Raw genomic sequence first — 24,657 nt, 5'->3', positions numbered from 1 at the left:
GGGTCCTAAAGAAGGAGAATCAGAAGTTTAGAGGAGGTTTTAAGAGTGTGAGGTCAGGTTCTTGAAGAAACTTGATCGGTACGAGGCTAGTCCAGTTCTAGGGGCTAGAACTCTTGAAGCAAGGTGAAGAAGGAGCGCTGTCTTTGGTTCAATTTTTGTATGGATCACCATTGGAGGGTGGACACTTGGATGCCTTGTAAAAATTAGGATTAGCACTACACGTATTCTTCTTATCCTAATTTATATTTATTATGCTTTGATTATTATAGTCAAGACTTTCTGGGCATTAGGGCTTCCGGTGCATTGGGTATTTTGAATGAAAATTTTAAACACCCAACCCTTCTGCTGTGCCATCGGAACCCAATAAGGAGGAGATATCCACATACAAAATATGGAAGAATGACAGTTTAACTGTCAAGTGCATCATACTGGCCTCTATGAGTAATGAATTATAGAGATAGCATGAGAGCATGGATACTCAATCCATACTCTTCAATCTTAAAGAGTTGTATGAAGAATAGAGTAGGACTGCTAGATATGAGATATCTAAGTAGTTATTTCATGCTAGAATGATTGAGAGGTCATCCGTACAAGATCATATCCTAAAGGTCATTGACCTGATCACTAAATTGGCTCAACTAGGTTTTATGATGGATGGAGAATTAAGTCAGAATTTGATCCTGCAATCTCTCCCCTAGTCGTTCGCTCCGTTTGTCATGAATTATCACATGAACAAACTGAATACCTCATTGTCTGAGTTGTTAAACATGCTCAAAATAACTGAGAGCCACATAAAAAAAGAAAAGGCTCCACTTCTTTTTGTGGGTAAAACCTCTAAGAAGAAGTCAGATTTTAATGGTTCAAAGAAAGCACTGAACCCTAAGGGCAGCGAGATGAAGAAGAAGGAGAAGAAAATCTTCGGATAGGGTACCTGCTTTCACTGCAGCAAGGCAAAACACTGAAAAAAGAATTGCAAGTTATATCTTGTAACTGTAAAGGCTGGTGCAAGTGATGCACCAAAAGATATGTATGAGATACATACAATTTTATCATTAAGTTCTTCCAATTCAGACTCTTGGGTATTAGATACCACCTGCGGTTCTCATATCTGCAAGTCATTGTAGAGGCTGCAGGATATTAGAGTGCTGAAGAAGGGTGACTTCGAGCTCTATGATGTTGGAGGACAGTCCATCCAAGCAAAGGCTGTAGGGATATATATGTTGAAGTTACCTTCTGAGAAGATTTTAGAGTTAGAAAACTGTTATTATATATCAAGATCATTAGAAACATTATTTCTATATCATTGCTATTGCAACAAGGTTATGAAATTAATAGAAAGAGCAATAGTTGCTCAATTTTTTTTTCTAATAAAATTCTTTGTCATCGCATTGTTAATAATGGTCTTATGGTTCTATCTAATGATAATATTTTTCATATTGATAAAAATAAAAAGTAAAAGAGAGAAGAGATAAATAACACTTTACTTTGGCATTGTCGACTTGATCATATAAGTGAGACAAGGATTAACAAGTTATATAAAGAAGAGTTCTTTGATCCTTATGAATATGAATCATTAGAAACTTATGAATCTTGCCTTATGGAAAAAATGACTAAGACTCCATTTAGTGGACATGGAGAAAGGACAAGTAAGTTATTAGGACTTATATATATTGATGTATGTGGTCCTATGACAATAGAAGTTAGAGGAGGATACTGTTATTTTATAACATTCACTGATGATTTATCTAGGTTTAGATATATGTATCTTATAAAACATAAATCCGAGGCCTTTGATAAATTTAAAGAGCATGAAAGTATGATCGAGAAACAAACTAAAAAAGCATTAAAATCCTTTGATTCGATCGAAGAGGAGAATACTTATCTAATGAGTTTCTAGATCATCTTAAAGAAAATAGACTTCTCTCAGAATGGACCCTTCCCTATACACCACAGTTAAATGGTGTAGCAGAAAGGAGAAATCATACTTTATTAGATATGGTGCGGTCCACGATGTGCCTTACAGACTTATCTATTTTCTTCTAGAGATATATCCTAGAAATTGCTGTCTATATCCCAAACAGAATACCTTCAAAATCTGTGCCAAACACTCCATATGAGATATGGAGAGAAAAGAAGCCTAATCTTAAGTATCTTAATATATGAGGCTGTCCAGCTTATGTTAAAAAAACTTTGGACATAAGCTGAGTGCTAGGACAGATAAATATTTGTTTGTAGATTATCCTAAAGAGAGTATAGGATACCTCTTTTACTACTTTACTGAACAAAAAGTTTTTATCATGCCACTTTTATGAAAAAAGAGTTTATCCTAGAAAGAGATAGTGGGAAGAAAATTGAATTTGGAGAAGTTCAAGATCTACAAATGCAAGCACAAGATGATCCTCAATCAAAAATATCCATTAATGAAGTACAACCATAAAATACATCTCCTCTCTGAAGGTCAGATAGAGTGTGGAATGCACCTATAAGGTATAGGTTCGTTATTGAAAATAATGAAGCCCACATCATTGAGAATGATGAACCTTTGATCTATACGAAAGCTATCATGAGTAGGGACTCAGACAAATGGCTAGAGGCTATGAAATCTGAAATAGACTCTATGTACTCAAATCAAGTGTGGACTTTGGTTGATGCACCAGAGGGTGTGACCCCTATTGGATACAAATGGGTCTATAAGAAAAAGATTGGAGTAGATGGCCAAGTTAAAACCCATAAAGTCAGATTGGTAGCTAAAAGTTTCAGGCAAAATAGGGTATTGATTATGATGAAATATTTTTACTTGTTGCCATGCTCAAATCTATATAGATTATGCTTGCAATAGCAGTATACCATGATTATGAGATTTGGTAAATGGATGTGAAGACCATCTTCCTTAGTGGTTTCTTAAGAAAGAGGTTTATATATCTTAGCCAGAAGGATTTATCTAAAAAAAGAGAGCAAATCAGGTATGCAGGCTTAAGAAATCTATTTATGGATTAAAGCAGACCTCAAGGAGTTGGAACATCTACTTTGATGTTACAATAAAATAGTTTGGCTTTATCAAAAATGTGGATGAACCTTGTGTATACAAGAAGACTAGTGGGAGTGTCATTGACTTCTTAGTTTTATATGTGGATCACATATTTTTTATTGAGAATGATATCCCAATGTTACAATCGGTCAAGACATGGCTATCAAGTAAGTTTTTCATGAAGGATTTTGGTGAAGCATCCTATATACTAGGTATAAAGATCTATAAAGATAAATCTAAGAGGATGTTAGGCTTGTCTCAATCCAGGTACATAGACTTAGTGCTAAAGAGGTTTAGCATGGATGGGAGTAAAAGAGGTTACTTACCCATGAGTCAAGGCATACATCTCTCTAAAAGGATGTCTCCTAAAACATCGAAAGAGAAATAGAATGAGTTCTATTCCCTATGCTTTGACAGTAGGGTCGATCATGTTTCCTATGCTTTAGGCATAGTTAGTAAATTTCAGGCTAATCCAGGAGAGGATCATTGAAAAGCAGTGAAAAATATTCTTAAGTACTTGAGAAGGACTAAAGATATTTTTCTGATATATAAAGGATCTGATCTAAAACTAAAAGATTATTCTGACTCTAGTTTCGAATAAGATCCTAATGATAGAAAATCCACTTCAGAGTATGTCTTTACTCTTAATGGTAGAGCTGTTAGTTGAAAATATTTTAAACAGCAGACTGTAGCTGACTCAACCACTGAGGCAGAGTACATAGCTACAAGTGAAGCCGTCAAGAAAGCTATTTAAATGAAGAAATTCATAACCGAATTGGGTGTCATTCTTGAGATTGAGAATTCAGTACCACTTTACTATGATAATACTGGAGCAGTTGTTCAAGCAAAAGAACCAAGATCTCATCATAAATTCAAGCATATTTTAAGATGCTTCCATGTTATTCGTGAAATAATTGAAAGACAAGATGTTGTCATTGAATAAGTAGAAATAAAGAACAATATAGTAGATCCATTCACTAAGGCTCTACCACAGCAGCAGTTCGATTGCCACCTCGATTGTATGAAGATAAAATATAAGGGGGGCGATTGGCTTTAGTGCAAGTGGAAGATTGAAAGGAATATGTCCTACAAGCCAATCTATTTTGATGAATTTTCTTTGTAATCTTTCAGACTCATATATTAACTTTTTATAAATAAAAAGTATTTTTCATCATATGCTACATCTTACTTTTGTAATGATTATGATGAACTTCATAAATCAGGGTAATGGGTTTAGGGTTATGATGAGATCATACCTATAAAATCTAAAATTCTAAAAATTCTAATTTAGAATATTCCTAATCATAGGAGCATTGAGTAGGGGATCAATATTCTGGATAGACTAGCACTTTTTATGTATGCTCGATAGAGAGGATGGCTGATATCATAAGCCACTTGTGTGAGATACTAATACAAAAAAGTGGGTGCTCATTAGAGAATGAGTTCACTGAATTGATCTGACTTAAGAAATATCTTATGAAATTTACTTATCCATCAAAAGATGTTTTCTTATAGTGGGAGTTGTGCATGTAATCCTTTGACCTGAGACTATCATAGAACCTTATATATATAAATTCATATTTTTTATTCATACTCATTCATGACTTAGTCATGTACAGGGTGTTCTATATATAGTGGAATGTATATGAAGGTTGTGAGTAGGTCAACATAGAATCGATCACTCCTAGTAAGAGGAGATCGCATCCTACTTGCTCTAATCAATTGATGATTCAGGAAGCCTTTGATCAAAGTAAAATAAAAATTAGAAAGAATTTTTAATATTTTATTAATCGAATCATCATTTAAGATTAAGAGAGATATGAATATGATATTGGATTTGACATCATTCTATATCTAAATTCATATTCAGGGTGCAGGGAGATCGTAGGATCGAATTGCATGGTAACTTTCTACTAAAAGATATTTTTGATATTTTTATCAAAATTTATATCTTTTAGGTAGACATGATATATTGCTAGACATCAATCTTGTCTTGTGGGTTTGATCGAATTAAAGAGTTTAATTTGATCATCAAATTAGAAAGAGTTCTAATTGCTGAAATTGGGTTAGCTCGATTGGATCTAGATTGATTAGATTAAATTCTAATAAAATTAGATCAACTTGCACTCGGGCCTACTACTACCTAGATATGGAACACAATATCCTTCCTAGAATTAAGGAAGACAAAGAGAGAAGAAAGGTAGGGATAGGAAGGCTAGGAGAAGAAGAAGAGGGTCTTGAGGTCCTGGTGCCTAAGAAAATTCTTAGAGTAAGAATTTTAGAGGAAAAATCATCTCAAGGAGTTGGTGTCTTGATCATAGCCCTATGTGGATCACCATTGGAGGGCGAGCACTTGGGTGCCTGATGAAGGTTCTGTCGGAATTTGGATTAAGTGTTGCAGGTATTATTTTATAGTTTGAATTTAATTTTGAATATATATTATATATAATTATTAATCATCAAGGAGATGCTGGTTTATGAGTTTAATAATTAAGATTTTATAATTTAAAATTTAAAAATTTATTATGCTTTCACTATGCATGTCCACCCTGAAACCCTACAGTACCTTATGTACATAGATCTATATTTTGGTTCACTTCCTAACATGGTTCTTTGATCCTTATATGGGGTGTTTTGGATGTGGTAAAATATCATGAAGGTTGTGAGTGATCAATAAGGGATCAGTCGCTCCTAATAAGGGGAGCGAACATCCTATGTGATCTCATAGGCCAGTGACTCTCGAAGTCTTTGGCCAAAGCAAAATGATAATTAAAAAAAGATTTTTAATGTATTATCAACTAAATCTTCTAATCGAGATACATAAAGATAAATGATTCGGTTTGACATATTTCCATGCCCACAGCTCATCTGGGATGTTGTTTGACTGAATGATTGAATTACATGGTAACTTATCACTGAAGGGTATTTTGATAATTTTTTATCAAAATTTTAAACCTTTCAGATAGTCATGACATATTGTTGACATCAATCTTAACTTATGGACTCATCAAAATTAAAAGAGTTTATTTTTGAAATCAATTAGGAAGAATCCTAATTGATTGGGACTCTTCGGGTAACCTAATCTGATCGGATTAGGGTTATGTCGAAAGTTTTGATCTACTGCTGGCTAGATTTGAAATCCAATGTGTCACACACTTTGGAATTTGATTTTGATCTAATTTAATTAGAGTTTAATATAAATTTTAAGGATTACTTTGATATGCTAGCATATTGTATTAACCCAAGTTCCTAAATTGGTTTAGATCAAAGTGTTTGAGCTAATCTAGACCAGTTGTCTTTGACCTAATGGGATTGGGTCTATCTTGATTAGATTCTTATCCAACATGAAACAATTTCAAGTGGAGAAGGACTCCTCTATGCCCACTAGATATCACACCAAAAATTAATTGCTGCCCCACTCATTTTAGCATGTAAAGATGAAGAGTCCTTCTTCATGAAGACTCTTATCTTAACACATTGCCTTAAATGATCAACCAGAATTGCTATGATTTGTTGCCAATTTAAGATGAAATTTTTATGGCATGTAGAATAGGGAGTGTCCTTCTGTGTGAAGGCTCTCTTGTTCCATAATTCCACATGGTGAAATTATTCACCGCATGAGAAATTGGAGCACCAAAGGTTTGTGCCCCTTGATCCCATCTCATGTCTCTTGGTCCCTTATTTATATGGGACATCCCATATAGCCCAAGTACTAAGATTTTGGATGGAAACCAAAGATAAAAGGTATCTGAATCAGTAAAAAAATTTTGAAAAAAATTTGAGAAAAAAGCAAGAAAAAATTGAGTGGCAAAAGTTGTAAGAAGGGTGGTGAGAGAATTAGCAAGTATTACTAGTGTGCCTTAGGGTTTGATTTTTTCATATGTTGGAGTCAAAAATCAAATCTTAGATTATAAGACATCAAAAGAGTGTCTTCTTGACATGATCCTGGTGGCATGTTTGGAAGTGACTAGGCTTTGGCGTCATCGTTTCGTGAGTTCGAAGCCGATAGTGTTCTTGAGAAGACAAGGCTGTGGCGTCACACTAGTTAATAAAGACCTTGGCCAACTTTCTTGTGGATCACCATTGGAGGGCTTCTACTTTGGAGTCTTATGAAGATTACCAATGTGTCATTTTATCTTTTTGGTAAAAGTAAAAATTCTATCTTTTTTGCATGCTTGTTTTGTTTTGATCGATATCAGCAAGGTGATTCTAGGTTTTGGGTTTCGACTCATTTTTTTTAATTGTTAAAGCTATTGACTTGTTTGGTTTTAAAATTTTAAAAATCACTTTTTGCTGCATGGTTGGAACCCAATAAGTAGGTGGGAGGCTCTCCATAGCTTTTTTAGACACCAATAAAGTTGGCCAGGCCAGCATACGAATCTAATTAGAAAATCATCTTTCATACTTTTCTTGACACCAATTGATCAAATGAATTCAATATTTGAATTGAAAGTGAATCCCAATATTACAACTTAATATATTTTTTAAGTGGGTCTTTGAACTGGTCTCGACACATCCTAACTACAACTACATAAAATGTGCTAAACATAATATGCAATTCGACATGCTTTTATATGTCCAATAACAATCATATAATCATGCCAAAAATTTATAAGGTGCATAAAATAACTTAACATATGTCAAGCATATCAAATCAGAAAGCAAACCCTAATCAAATTAGGCATGCAAAACACCCTTATCCATAAATCGATTTAAGCATCCAGCAACCATGAAACAATAAATTTCATATTATCATAAATTTATAATTTTAATAATAGAAATTTAAATCCATTGTTCATATAATGTCAAAAATATTTTTTGATTTTAAAGATCGATGCTAAAAATCGATGAATATTTTTGGCAATATATGAATAAGAACAATTCTATACTATAATTTTGTACTTATTTAATCAAATATAATGAGGGTGGCTCTGATATCACTGTTGCATTCCAGACATGCAGTAAAAATTAATTTTTTAAAATTTTTAAAACAAACAAATCAATAGCTTTAATAGTTAAAACTATCGAGCCGAAACCCAAACCCTAGAATCATTTTGCCGATGTTGATCAAAACAAAACAAGCATGCAAAGGGATAGAATTTTATACTTTTATTACAAAATAATATAGCATGATGGTGATCTCTATGAGACTCCAAAGTAGAAGCCCTCCAATGATAATCCACATGAAAGTTGGCCAAGGTCCATCCTAACCAGTGTGCTGCCGCAGCCTTGTCTTCTGAAGAACACTACCGGCTTTGAACATGAAGTATGATCACACCAAAATTTAGTTGCTTTCAATTTTACCACCAAAATTACACCAAGAAGACACTCTTCAGATATCTCACAAACTAGAATTTTATTTTGGACTCCAACATATAGAAAAATCAAAACCTAGGGCACACTAGCAACACTTGCTAATTCTCTCACCACCCTTCTTACAACTTTTGTCTCTCAATTTTTCCTTGCCTTTTTCTCAAATTTTTTCTAAAATTTTTTCACTCTTTTACATGCCACTTATCTCTAATTTTCATCCAAAATCAAGAACCTGGTCCATATGGGATGCCTTATATAAATAGGTGACCATGGGACAAGAGGAAGGACCAAGGGGCGCCAACCTTTCGTGCTCCACCTTCTCATATGGTGAATTAAATCACTGTGTTTTATTTATGGCATAGAAGAGCCTTCACACAAAATGACTCATCCTCTTCTATGCCTCATAAAAATCCTATGTAAAAATAGCATGAAATAAATAGAGTTCTAGATGAGAGAACGAGGCCATAAGATAAGATAAGAACCTTCATTAAGAAGGACTCTTCATCTTCTCACATTAATTAAGAGGGGGTGGCAATTTTATTTTGGTGTGAAACCTAATGGGAGCAGAGGAGTCCTTTCACACTTGAAACTATTCTAGCTTGGATAAGAACCCAGTTAAATTGGACCCGATCCCATTAGGTCAAAGATAACTGGTCTAGTTTAGCTCAAACACTTTGAACTAAACCAATTTAAGAACTTAGATTAATATAATATGCTAGCATATCATATTAACCCTTAAAATTTATATTAAATTTTAATTAAATTAGAATAAGACTAAATCTCAAAGTGTGTGACTTATTGGGCTCCAAATCTAAACAGCAGTAGACCCAGACTCTCGACATGACCCTAATCTGATCAGATTAGGTTAGTCGAAGAGTCCCAATCAACTAGAACTCTTTCTAATTAATTTTTGAATTAATTTTTTTTAATTTTGATGAGTCTATAAGTTAATATTGATATCTAATAATATATCATGACTATCCAAAAGATTTAAAATTTTGATAAAAAAGTATCAAAATATCCTTCAGTGGCAAGTTACCGTGTAATTCAATCCTTCAGTCAAACAACATCTCAGATGAGCTATGGGCATAGAAACTTATCAAATTTAATTGCTTATCTATATGTATCTCGATCAGAAGGTGATGATTCAGTTGATGATATATTAAAATTTTTTTTCTAATAATCATCTTACTTTGGTCAAAGACTTTCAGAATCAACGACCTATGAGATCACATGGGATGTTCGCTCCCCTTATTAGGAGTGACTGATTCCTTATTGATCACTCACAATCTCTATGCATACTTTACCACATCCAGAATACTCCATACAAGGATCGGAGAACTAAGTTAGGAAGTGAACCAAAATATGGATTCATGTACACAAGGTACCATGGCGACTCAAGTCAAAGGATCACTTACACAACTCCCACTAGAGAATCATCAGCTGATATATAAATAGGACTCCATCAAATATTCTCTCACAGGTCTATTCATTAAACTCATTCTCTAATAAGCACTTATATCCTTGTATTAGTGTTACCACACAAATGGTTGTGAGATCAACCACTCTCATCTCTAAGCATACATAAGATGTGCCAGTCTTACCGGTATCATTGATTTCCGACTCAATGAACCAAATACTGAGAATATTTTAGATCATAGCTATAAAAGTTATAGCTCTCACTGGTATGATCTCATCACGGCCCTAAAATAATTGTTCAGACCTATGAGGTGAAGGAACCAGATCTAGGGTTTCAGGGTTAGATCTTGAAACTTTTTCAAGATCATACAGCGGAAGACTAAAATAAATCAAAATTTATTTTTTAAGATCAGAAAATCTCTAGATCTAAGATCCTATTACATGATTATTACATAGTATTAAATCAAAAATTAAAATATATATAAATATAGTAAGAACTACATGTTGATCATATCAACATGTTTCTATACTAGCTACATCTAATGTATGTATTAAATAATAGATCAGATCTATTACCTTGCAAGTTAGACGCTCTAACCTCGCTGATCCGGGCTTAAGGATGATATTGCAAGCCGCACACGCATCCGGCCTCTAGGAGTCGTCCACACGAGCCCACGAATCTCGATCAGAAGTCCTGCTTCAGGAAATCAGCACAGTATGCTAGTACTGCGCCGATCCTTCTTTGATGGTTGATCAGGTGCCTCCTTCTTCTTGATTTGGACTCTTCCAAAGATGGAAAGTAGAAGGAGGAGTTTCAGATCTGAGACACTCTCAGGAAACTCAAGATGGAAGGAGGAAAGATATGAAAATAAAAACCCTAGAAGAAGACCCTCTTCTTCTTCACGTTTTTCTCTCTAGACACCCAAACTTGCATCTTTTATATCTCCACGACCCAAAGGTATTTCTTTCTGATTTTTGGATGGAAAAAAGGCCTCTCAAAAAACTATCTCCCATTAAAATTTCACGAAGAAACTCATCTTATATAGAGAGATATGATAGAGCCCTTGTCTAGGTCGAACACCTAGTCAAGGCTTATCCAAACATGGCAAGTTAAGGGACGCCCAACTCTTGAGCACCTCCTCCATATTTTCATGCATGGATCACCAGAAAAGGGTGTACAATGTAAACCCTAAAATCCATGAAAATTCCAAAAAAAATTTGGATAAATTCGGTGCAAAATTGAAAGAGTTTTGGATTTCTAAAACTCTATCTCATAGAATTCGAAATCCAAACTTATTCCTTTTAGATTTGATCCAAATCACCTTCCATGTAAGAAAGAAGAGAGGAGACCTTTTGTGAACGTGGGAGAGATCTGAGAGAGGGCTTTTGTCGCACAAAATAAGTGGAGATTGGCGTTGAATAAGAGAGAGGGCGTGGAGAAGGTTTATGTGGCGCAAGGTGGAATCCTAGTCCTACTAGGATTCTGTCTCATAACTTGTTTTAATTTGATTTCCCAAACCAAATCAAATCAAAATTAGATCAACCCAATTAAAATAGTTCTTAACCCAATTAAGAACCTAATTTAATTAGATTAAATTATATTTAAATCTGATTTAATTTTCTAATCAAATTAGAAATAAGATTGACCCAAGTCCTAGTTGAACTAGGACTAGTTTTTCCTTGCACTTGGCTTATCCAATAAACCAATTGGACTTGATCCAATCAAGCCCAAACCAAATCTAATTAAATAATATTTAATTAGACTTAATCTCATCCCATTGGCTTAATCAAATTAAGCCAATTAGCAATCAAATTGCTAATCGATCCTCCTGCAACACTTGCACTGGGTTAAATATCAATCGTATTGATCATCTAACCCTAGAACGATTCTTAATCGTTGATCAACCATCCGATCGGATCATGAACTCTAATGTGTGTGACCTCATAGGTCCGAACCTAAGCCGGTAGCATAGGAATAAATTTCTATACCAATCGAAGTGACCGTCTAGCAATGGTACCCGACGACCGGATAGGTCGAATGTGTAGAACAACATCCTTAGAACCTATGCGGATATAGTTTTCATATAATTCATCCCCTTGACCAAAATGATCATAGGACACCCCAGAGTTTAACTGTCAACTCTGATCAGGTTGTCCACATTGTATTTCAAAATATCAAATCCATCTGATGGATTACCCTGGCCAAGGTTTTGCTAAATTGAAATACAGCGACTCATTCTTCTCCAACTCTTGGAGTGGTCAATCCCATCTCGATCACACTCTGACTTCGCAAGTACTTGACTGTGCCCAGAAGCCTTCTGTCCCTGAATTAGAAATTCAGTTAGTCCGGTACCAAAGCACAGTGAGTTGCTTGCAAGTCACTGAGGTGATCTCAAGTCTAAAGGACACTTATACCTATATCCCATCAGAGACATTCTCGACAGCAGAATGCTCTGGAGTTGGTCACGTTCAATGACGATGTACCCTTACATCTCACCTGTATGCCATACCAGTGTCTCCACACTCTTTGGTTAAGAGGACAACCAACCCATATGGCCTACAGCGACCTATGCTCGATAGAAGCTGTTGTCCTTATTAACAGCCTATCATTTGGTCGTGAACAATTTTAAGGACTAATCGATAAATCCTCTCTTTATCGAACCTAAATAGTCCTAAGGACTTCATCATAACAACGGAGTTCATTAGAAGATGAAAGCTTATGATGAAAATGCCAAATATATTTTATTTATTAACAAATCAATTACAATACTTGGTTGCTCAATCGTCAACAGCTTGACGATTGGCTTTTTGGGACACATTTCCCAACATGAGGTTCATTATAATCTTAAAAATAATAAGATGCAGTATATAATTAATCAAAAATATCTATTTTATTAATAATATTAATATCAATTACATGAGTCTGAAAGATAAATTATAGAAAATACTCTCTCGCATCCCTTATGTAATTGAGTTGTAGGGCATTATTCTTTCACACTGAACCCACCTATCATCACTTGGGCTAGTCACCGCCCCCACTTAGGTATTTCGGTCCTCTCCTATTGCCATCGCTGCATATGACACCATCTCATAGAGCCTCGATCCATGGTGCCCGCAATCCGACATAAATCCATGCAATGCATCACCACCGCTGGTGCTACAATTAAACACCTATCCCTGCATCCCTTGGCTCTAAACCTATGCCAAACCATTCTCCACATGTGAAGGCACCTCTGACCAATGCTCCACCTGAATTGTGACTCCTCTTGGTGCCCCTATAGAAGATAAAATCTGATCCAATATCAGCCATCCAGCCCTACCCTACTGAACCTCCTACTGAACCTCCACCGCTGCTGCTCCTGTTTCAAACCTTCCACACTTCGCGGATCCCTCCAAAACCACCAAAGGATCTCTCCCTCCTCTAAACTAATAGCAACACTCCTAGAATGAACCCTCTCTATCACCCCAAGGCTTCACAAATCTATGCTCTGGTCGAACCGCTGAATGCACCCAGACTACTCCACCTTCCAACATTTGAAAGCTATATAGTCATTTCTTCAGCTCTACCTCAATCATTATCCCTTAGGGAACCTCTCCTCCAGCATGCTATACTTGCCAAATGTTAGATTTGTGCCCTAGAAGCTAATTATTAGCTGACACATTATGTAATTCCAGGGCCTAAACTTATACTTGTAATCTTTTTATTATCAATAAAGGTTTTTTTCATTTCAATCATATTTATGTGTCCATGATTTATCCTAAAAATTAACAAAGATAATTTTTATATATTCTTAAAGAGTTAAAAATTTGAGATATACAGTAATTAGTGGTTAATTTCTAAATCTTTCAATCAAAGGATCGTCATGAAAGACAGTGATCAATCCATTTGAGATCAATGCATGGTTCACCTCCCTTATGGGCAGATGAGTCTCGGGTCTATGGTGTAGAGACATTGAAGTGAAGGTGTGGGGTAGGTTGTTGGAGAATAACTTACACTGAGCGTGACCAATACAAGAACCACATGGATGTCTACTCACTCATCAGTGATCTTCTCGATGCTGCAGTGGTGTGAGTCGTCCTTTGACCTGCAGTGTCATTGGCTATTCACAGCGAGGCTACTAGGTTTGACTGCATATTTTTTTGATCCCTAGCTATTCGGATCCTTGCTGTGTATGTTGACTTTAGTAGGTTCAGGTTCGCTGTTTGGAGTAGGATGCATCTAAATAAAATCTATCAATCTTGGTAGAGAAGGAGAAGTCTTATATGATTTGCGAGACTGAGTTTAAAAAGTCTTTGACCAAAGCAAGTGTAAATACTAGAAAAGAGTTTCTATGAGATTCACAAATAAACTCGAGTCGAGCCAATCTAGCATATGACCGACGATGGGGTCTGACGAGTTCTCCATGACCTCCGTCAAGTCGGGACTCATGATAGAAAGACTGAATTATATGATAACTATACCTAGAGGTTCATACTTTTATTCTACTAAGTTGCCACTACATATTGCTAGGTGTCACTGGTGGATTGTGAGACTCATCGAGCATCATCTTGATGATTGATGATCCTCGAAGGGTAGAATTAAAAATGTTCCAATCCATCGAAAAGAGTTTCAATGATATTGTGATGGAGATCATAATATATCTCACTATCAGATAGAATGGAACCTATGGGATCACATATTAAGAGATTTAATCTCAAATTTGCCAATTGAGCTTGTGAAGTTCAATTGGGTTAGGGTTTATTGAAATCCTATTAGGTTTGTGAGAATCATGCTAGCACACGGTTAAACCTAATTCTTCTCGAGACTTTAATTTGATCAAGTCCACAGCCTTGAACCTAACCTAAATTTAGTTGAGTTTAATTGAGCTCTTAATTATGAGCCCAAGAGGATTTGATTAAGTCAATTATTTGGCATAATTATTCTAACATTATCTCTTCTTTATCTCCTAATTATCTCTAAGTGTGCATGTGGAATAGATGGAAGATTGGATGGTGCCTTCCTTCTCTTTTGGCAAGAATTGGATGCCAAATCCTAGAGGAGCCCACCCTTCTTATGTGGCATGGTGTGGAGGAGAGAGAGGTGGGGCCACGCCCCATTCTTATTTCGATAGAAATCCTATTGTGGGGTGCCAAGTGCTGGCGCCCCAACTACCTGACATATATTAGATGGACGCCTCTTGTACCTACTTAAAGAGACTGATCATATATCATTTATATTTGAATTTAATTAAAATAAATCAGATTAGAAAGGTAGAAGATTCTTATGAGATAAGGATCTACATTTTTAAAATAATTACGTTCCTATTATGTGTCAAGATAGTGCCTATATAAAGGGTATGTCTCAAGGTTTCTAGATAATTGATTTTTGATGAAAAATTTCTCTCTTTCCCTTATTCATGCCTCCTCTCCTTCCACTCTTCTCTTTCATGCCCAAAAGTTAGGCATCCCCTTTTTCACATGTCAAGAGGTGCTGCTTTGTCTTCAAGAGTGAAGATCGAGGAGAAGAAGAAGAAGGCTGCTGATCAAAGAGTTGATCCTGTAGTCCAGATCAAAATATTGATCAAAGTGCTTAACACTAAGATTCTTTTTGGGAAGAAGAGTCTTTTACAAGAAGAGATTAGTTTGAAATTGATCCCGATGGATATCCGTAGAGGTCGGACATGTGTGCGGCTTGAGCATTTATGAATCCATGATCATCAAAAATGGTGAATATCTATCCACGCCAAGATAATGAGATCTGATCTCATATTTATTTCTAAATTTTAGATTATATATATGTATTTTCTCCTAGGCTTGGGTGGGATTAAATTTGATCTCTTGCATGTGGGGTTAAAGGGTTTAACTCATTTTGTTTTTCACTACGTATTTTAAAATTTTTGAAATCTACACATGCTGCCTATCCAATTTTTTAAAAATGGTATCAGAGCCACAGATTTTTTAAAAATATATATGATCTAGTTTTTAGATTAGATCTAAAAGTTTTAATAATTTAAAATTAATTTTATACTGATATAAGATTCTTCTGATATAGGGTTTACACCCTATATTATAAAGGTTGTCCTAACACAAGATTGATCAATTTTGAAAACTATTTTTAAAATAATTAAATTAAATTTTTTAGATCTAAAAATTAACATATGTGAAATATTTAATTTTATATTTAGATATAAAATTAGAATGATTAAAAATTCACATCAAACTTATATAAGGTTATCCTGATATAGGGTTTATCTCCCATATTGTAAAGGTTATCCTAGTTTGATGTGAATAGATTTTTGAAAAGATATTTTTAAAATATTTTAATTATTATTTTAAATCTAATTTTATATGTATTTGATATGTATAAATTTAATTTTAGATCTAAAATTTAATGTATATGTGATGCATATTTAATTTAGATACGAAACTACATATATGAAATTAGGTTTAGATCTGAAATAGTTTCAAGATCATAAGCCACTAATTGTATGTAATGAAATATAATCTAAAAATTATTTTTAGATCTAAAATTATGTTGTTGCATGTGGGTATGGGTTAAACAAATTAGGTCTAGTGATCAAACTATAATTAGGATCTAATTGATTAGATCAAGCTAGAATCTACTTTCAATTTTGAGCAGTTGGTTGAACCTAATCGATGGATAATTAGGATTAGATCAAAGGGGCTCAAAGTCGAGTTTTGATGTAGTTGGTCACATCGATTCATATTTTGATGTGAGTTGATTGACTTAAGATCAAATTTGGCTCAGTAGTTCGAATTCATTTCAATAGGTTAACCTAATCGATTCTAATCAACCAATTTGGGGTGTAAGGCAAGTATTTAGATGGTGGTTATTTAATTGGTTTCATTGTCTAACCTGGCCAATTTTGATTGGTGTTTAAGGAAAGCAATGGGGCGACCCCCATGCATCTTAACTTACCTGGCCATCTTGAGAGATTCAGTTTTATGTTAGGTTACTTATTGACTCGAGTTCACCCATGCCGACTAGGATGGTTAGATGATGTGCTGACCTAATTTAATCAGTCAGATGTCAGATCTACTAATTTAGAAAAGATCTAAGCTCAAATCTCCTCATTAAATATTAAGTCTAGAGGTCTTCCATCATTTTAGAGATGCGGATGCCTTCCTGACGTTGATCATTCTCGACTGGTTACAGTAGTTCGGTTGAATCAGGAAGGTACAATCACTTTATTGATATTTGATATCCTGGGGTAGAGATAGAATTGGGCACAATAACTGTTAAGTAAGGGTCCCAATGACGGCTTTGCACCCACTGGTGAACGATGGGTCTGACTTAACTAAGAAATATGTCAATAACTATTACATAAGGCCAGAGGACATAGAGACCAAGCTCACTGTATCTTGCTTAGTGAAGCAATGGATAAAGTATTATCCACTCATTGGTTTATACTCATTAATAACTATTAGGTGAGGTGTGTATAGATTAATGAGACTATAGTACCCACTTGAAATCGATCGCGTATAGGTTTTCATTTCTCCACCAGAGGAGTATGGGAGATTCAAAAAAATACTGGGAGCTTTTGTTTATTTTTAAAGTTCCTAGAATAAATAATCTTATAAGTATAAAAATCTAACTAGAAACTGTCCTCTCTACAGTTAACCATGTCGAGTTAAACCCTTTCGCCCAAATCCTCGATACAAATAAGTTGACCGGCACCAATTACAAAGATTGGCTCCAAAATTTGAGAATTATTCTTAATTTTGAAAAACTCACACATATCCTAGATTAGGAAGTGCCTGTGTTACCTGCTCACCCATCCATTGATCAATGAGCTGCACTTAAGAAGTAGATGGTCGAAGATAACAAGACGAAGAGCTACATCTTAGCGTCCATGTCCAATGATCTTCAACAACAACATGAAGATATGAGGACTGCCAGAGAAATACTAGTTCACCTGCAAGAGTTGTATAGTGAACAGAGTTGCACAGTTCACTTTGAGATCTCATAGAGACTTTTTAGAGCAAAGATGCATGATGGACAGTCTGTCAACAATCATTGTCTGACAATGATCAAGGACATAGAGGAGCTTCAAAAGCTTGGTATGAACATGGACAAGGAATTACAGGTGGATCTGATCCTCCAGTCTCTTTCTGATTTATATGGGTAGTTCATCATGAACTACCATATGAATGAGATCGATGCCACTTTGCCTGAGTTATTGAATATGCTGGTGACTGCAGAGGGCACCTTGAAGACTTCAAAAGACACAGTTCTAGCTGTGGAGTGGGCTTCCTCCAAAAGAAAGTCTTCTTTTAAGAAGAAGAAAAAACCCACGAAGAAGCAAAAGAATGAGGCTAAGCCCAAGAAATAGGTTCTTAAGAAGGCTGACGATAAAGAAAAATATTTTCATTGCAACGTCGAAGGCCACTGGGGGAGGAACTGTCCGGCCTACCTGACGACTATTAAGAACAGGAAGAAGAATGGACCTTCTGAAGGTACGTCTAAATTGCTCATTTTCAAAACTAATCTAATAGTTTTCTCTTTTTCTAGTTGGGTTCTAGATTCTGATTCAAGTGCTCATTTGTGCACTTCGATGCAAGGTCCTGAAGAAGTAAGGGGACTGAAGGAAGAAGAGATCACTCTTCGAGTCGATAATGGAGCAAGGGTTGTTGCTGTGGCCGTCAGAACCTACCCTTTGTGACTACCGTTAGGACTTAGTTTGCTTTTGAAAGATTGTTATTATGTACCTATAGCTAGTAAAAATTTGATTTCTATCTCTGTGCTGGCACAAGATAACTATAATTTTTATTTCAATAAAGATATGTGTTCAATTTATTTTAGAAATAAAATTATTGTACGTACTTTCTTGATTGACGATCTTTATCATTTGCATATGGATGCGAGTGTAAATATTAACGAGCAAATAGTGAATGCCATAGGGTCTACGAGACCTAGACATAGGATTAGCCAAAAGTATCTGTGGCATCTTAGGCTAGGCCATATTGGAAAGGACAGACTCAACAAACTAGAGAAAGATGGTCTTTTCAGACCATTGACTTTTGAGTCTTATCCAGTTTGTGAATCGTGTCTTCAAGAAAAAATGATCAAGCTGCCCTTTGTGGAACAAGGAGAAAGGGCCATTGAGATATTAGCCATGGTACACACTAACGTGTGTGGTCCATTTGATGTACAAGTTAAGGGTGGCTATGTCTACTTCATAACCTTTATTGATGATTATTCATGGTATGAGTTTGTGTATCTGATGCATCAAAAGTCTGAAGTCTTTGAAAAGTTCATAAAATTTAGACATGAAGTAGAAAAACTGTTGCTCCATGAATTGATTTTGATGATTACAATACATTTGAGGGGGTTACTAATGATTTTGGCTTGGAAAAAGATTTATTATATTTCAGGGGCAAAATCATAATTTTATCAAGTTCTGATTTGAGAGCCTTAAAAGAAAAAATAGAAGATTTATGATCTATTGGAGGTAATTTCATATTTTTTGAATATATATTTTGAGAGAAAATCAAGTTTAAAGAAAAGAGTCGATCCTATGAGTTGACTCTTGTCAAAAGGGACTGAACGGTATGCTATTTTTGGCTGGCACACCCAAAAGGGATAATCCTATGAGTCAACCTCTATTGCTATGCAAATTAAAGATACAGAACAGTGATTTTTTATTCTGTACCACAGAGGTCGACCCTATGAGTCGACCCCTATGCAGAGGTCGATCCTATGAGTCAACCCCTGCGATGAAAAATCTCCATAATGGCTAGTTTTTTAGCTCATTTTGATCATATTTAATGCTTATTTAATGCACTCCAATGGCTTTATTTCAGTCTTGATTTGTCTCTAGCATCTATGGAAGATATAAAGGCACTTGAAGAAGGGAAAAAGATAAGGTTTTCAAGATTTTTCAAGCATTCATTTCAGCCTTAAGCAAAAAGCCCTCTTTAACCAAAAGAAGTTTTCATTTCAAGCTCACCAACCCCTTAAGAGCTCATTCATGTTTTCAACAACCTTGATGAAAATCAGAAAAGTTGCTTCCTTATTGTATAAAGTATATTTAAGGTTTTATTTGCTCATTAAAGGAGCTAAACTTGTATTTCTTGTTATTAACTCTTTTACTCTACTTTTGTCTTGATTTTTAATTTTGGAAGGATTTTAAAATTTGGATAGGTAGATTCAAACCTTGAATCGGATTGTATTGAGTTGGCTTGTACTCAAAAAATAAGTATTCTAAATTGGGATAGCTAGAGTCGGAGGTACCGACGTTGTATTTGTAGGGTTTCAGAGTGGGCATGCACAATGGAAACATAATGGATTTCAAAATTTTAATAAAAAAATTCTAAATATTAAACCCTTAAACCAGTATCTCTTTGATGATTAACAATCATATATAATATAAATTCAAGATTAAATTTAAGTTATAGAAGAATACTTGCAGCACTTAATCTAAATTTCGGTAGAACCTCCATCAGGCGCCCAAGTGTTCGCCCTCCAACGGTGATCCACACAGGGCTATGATCAGGACACCAACTCTTTGAGATGATTTCTCCTCCAAAATTCACACTCTGAGAATTTTCTTGAACACCAGGACCTTAAAACGCTCTTCCTCTTCTCCTAGCCTTCCTATCCCTACCTTTCTTCTCTCCTTGTCTTCCTTAATTCTCTTCCTAGACTCTTGTCCTAAAATCAGACTTGTCCTTTCTATTTTTGGACTTATCCTAATAAGAGAAGGAAGAGACTAATTGGACAATAGGGAGAGGATGTTAGAAAGAAAGGAGGAATTGGAAATCTGAATGAATCCAATCCCCCGGTGCACCCCCCTTTAAATACTTAGCGATGGGTTGCCTTCGGAAATTTTTCGCGCCCCTTCCACATGCCATCTCGCATCCATCAGAAAATCTTATACCTCCTGATAAATTCTCATGCCTATCTGAAAGTTTTTGACACATGGAAATCATCGGGAAAAAATCCAAGAGACGCTTCAGGTAGAAGGACTCTTCGGAACATTTTTCTCGATGATTCTCCGATGAGTCACGCAGCTTCGCATGGCATAATTTTTTTTCACCACCCATCAATGTAATTTTGTCCATCCAATGGCCAAAAATCAAGGTGCTAACATGAGAATGTCATGGAAAAAAATTCAGATTAAAAAGTGGCGTGACAAATGGGTTAGAGTCCTTCACAAGTTGGACTCTTGGTCAGGTGCATGGATCAGGCTGATAGGATTTCCAACTTCAACGAATTTCCACGATTAAAACAGAAGGAATTTTAACTTCAAAAAATTTCATGATGCTCAAACTTAAGTTATAAATCATTCAAAAATTTATTTCATCATGGAACATAGGATAAGCTCGAGGATGAGGCATCTCATCTCATGGGATGCGAAAACTGTTTCTGCACACAAAAACTGCACCCACACACAAGAAAAATTCTTGACTCGTGGAGAATTGGTTTCCTGGCTCCAAATTTTTGGTACATTCAGAAAAGGGCTGAACCAACTCAAATCCAAAATTGATTTGAATTAATTTATCCTTAATTAGCCCAATCTGAAATCAATTTTAAACCCGATTCAAAACAAGGAGCTAGTTTTTTGCAACATGTGCTAGCATGTCAATTTTGCAAACATGATCTAATCCAATTAGACCCCTGATCAATAATCTTAGTGTGTGACCCATTGGGTTCCACATTTAGCCAGCAATAGGTCCGAGTTCATGTCGATTTGATTTGATTAGAATTTAATCTAACCGATCTAGATCCAATCGAGCTAACCCGATTTCAGCAATTAGAACTCTTTCTAATTGGTGATTGAATTAAACTCTTTAATTCGATCAAACCCATAAGACAAGATTGCCGTCTAGCAACGTATCATGTCTATCTGAAAGATATAAAATTTTTGATAGAAATACCAAAAATACCCTTCAGTGGAAAGTTATCGTGCAATTTGATCCTGCGATCTCCCTGCACCCCGAATATGACTCTGGATATGGAATGATGTCAAATCTAATATCATACTCATATTTCTCTCCATCTTATATGATGATTCAATTAATAAAATATTAAAAACTCTTTCTAATTTTTATTTTGCTTTGATCAAAGGCTTCCTGAATCATCAATCGATCAGAACAAGTAGGATGTGATTTCTTCTTACCAGGAGTGATCGATTCCATGTTGACCTACTCACAACCTCCATACACATTCTACCATATCTAGAACACCCCGTACATGACTAAGTCATGAATGAGTATGAACCAAAAAATATGGATTCATGTATACAAGGTTCTATGGTAGTCTCAAGTCAAGGGATTACATGCACAACTCCCACTATAAGAAAACATCTCTTGACAAGTAAGTAAATTCCATAAGATGTTTCTTAAGTCGGATCAATTCAGTGAACCTATTCTCTAATGAGCACCCACTTTCTTGTGTTAGTGTCTCACACATGTGGCATATGAGATCTGCCACCCTCTCCATTGAGCATACATAGAAAGTGCTAATCTATCCGGAACATTGATCTCCTACTCAATGCTCCTATGACTTGGAATATTCTAAATCAAGATTTTTAGGATTTTAGGTCTCGTAGGTATGATCTCATCATAACCCTAAACCCATTTTCTTGATTTATGGAGTTCATCATAATCATTACTAAAGTAAGATGCAACATATGATGAAAATGTCTTTTATTATTTAAAGAGTCAATACATAAGTTTGAAAGATTACAAGGAAAACCCATCAAAATACAAATTTCGATTGGCTTGTAGGGCATATTCCTTTCAATCTCCCACTTGCACTAAAGCCAATCGCCCTTATATTTTATCCCCATACAATTGAGATGGCGATCGAATTACTGCTGTGGTAGAGCCTTAGTGAATGGGTCTGCTATGTTATTCTTTGTTTCTACTCGTTCAATGACAACATCTTGTCTTTCGATTATTTCACGAACGAGATGAAAGCGTCTTAGAATGTGCTTGAATTTATGATGAGACATTGGTTCCTTTGCTTGAGCTACTGCTCCAGTATTATCACAGTAAAGTGGTACTAGATTCTTAATCTCAGGAACGACACCTAACTCAGTGATGAACTTCTTCATCCAGACAGCTTCTTTGGCGGCTTTACTTGCAGCTATATATTCTGCCTCAGTGGTTGAGTCAGCTACAGTCTACTGCTTGAAACTTTTCCAACTAACAGCTCCACCATTAAGAGTAAAGACATATCCTGAAGTGGACTTACTATCATCAGGGACTGATTGGAAACTAGAGTCAGAATAACTTTTTAGTTTTAAATCAGATCCTCCATATACTAGAAAAATATCTTTAGTCCTTCTTAGGTACTTAAGAATATTTTTCATTGCTTTCCAATGATCTTCTCCTAGATCAGCCTGAAATCTACTAACTATGCCAAGGCATAGGCAACATCAGGCCTAGTACATAGCATAGCATACAAGATCGACCCTACTGTCGAAGCATAGGGAATAGAACTTATTCTATTTCTCTCTTCTGGTGTTTTAGGAGACATCCTTTTAGAGAGATGTATGCCTTGACTCATGGGTAAATAACTTCTTTTACTTCCATCCATGCTAAACCTCTTTTGCACTAAGTCTATGTACCTGGATTGGGACAAGCCTAACATCCTCTTAGATCTATCCCTATAGATCTTTATACCTAGTATATAGGATGCTTCACCCAAATCCTTCATGGAAAACTTACTTGATAGCCATGTCTTGACCGATTGTAACATTGGGATATCATTCTCAATAAGAAGTATGTCATCCACATATAAAACTAAGAAGATAATGGCACTCCCACTAGTCTTCTTATATACACAAGGTTCATCCATATTTTTGATAAAGCCAAACTCTTTGACTATAACATCAAATCGGATGTTCCAACTCCTCGAGGCCTGTTTTAATCCATAAATAGATTTCTTAAGCTTGCATACCTGATTTTCTCTCCCTTTTGAGACAAACCCTTCTGGCTGAGACATGTAAACCTCTTCCTCAAGATGACCATTAAGGAAGGCGGTCTTCACATCCATTTGCCAAATCTCATAATCATGGTGTTGGGTATAAAATACCCACAGCCGGAACCCATGGCGGAACCGCCATCAGCAAGTGCAGCTCCGCCCGGACTCCTACGGGAGCCGGGCTCCACCGCCATCAGCAGGTGCAGCTCCGCCCGGACTCCTACGGGAGCCGGGCTCCACCGCCATCAGCAAGCGCTGCTCCGCCCGGACTCCTACGGGAGCCGGGCTCCGCCGCCAACATCAAAACAGCTTCACCCGGACTCCTACGGGAGCCGGGTTCCGCCGCCAGGTAAAGCTTCACCCGGACTCCTACGGGAGCCGGGTTCCGCCGCAAGGTAAAGCTTCACCCGGACTCCTACGGGAGCCGGGTTCCACCGCCAGGTAAAGCTTCACCCGGACTCCTACGGGAGCCGGGTTCTGCCGCAAGGTAAAGCTTCACCCGGACTCCTACAGGAGCCGGGTTCCGCCGCCAGGTAAAGCTTCACCCGGACTCCTACGGGAGCCGGGTTCCGCCGCAATGTAAAGCTTCACCCGGACTCCTACGGGAGCCGGGTTCCGCCGCAAGGTAAAGCTTCACCCAGACTCCTACGGGAGCCGGGTTCCGCCGCCAGGTAAAGCTTCACCCGGACTCCTACGGGAGCCGGGTTCTGCCGCCAGGTAAAGCTTCACCCGGACTCCTACGGGAGCCGGGTTCCGCCGCCAGGTAAAGCTTCACCCGGACTCCTACGGGAGCCGGGTTCCGCCGCCAAGGTAAACTTCACCCGGACTCCTACGGGAGCCGGGTTCCGCCCCCAAGAAAGACTTCGCCCGGGCTCCTAAGAAAGCCAGGCCCCATCCGCCACTTCGCCAGCCAGGGTTAAAAATGGTGGCGAGGCTCGGCCACATGACGAGATCGGATGGAAGG

This window comes from Elaeis guineensis, chromosome 5, assembly GCF_000442705.2.
Source record: "Elaeis guineensis isolate ETL-2024a chromosome 5, EG11, whole genome shotgun sequence".
Classification (NCBI taxonomy): Eukaryota; Viridiplantae; Streptophyta; class Magnoliopsida; order Arecales; family Arecaceae; genus Elaeis; species Elaeis guineensis.
Note: the sequence above shows the minus strand (reverse complement) of the source record.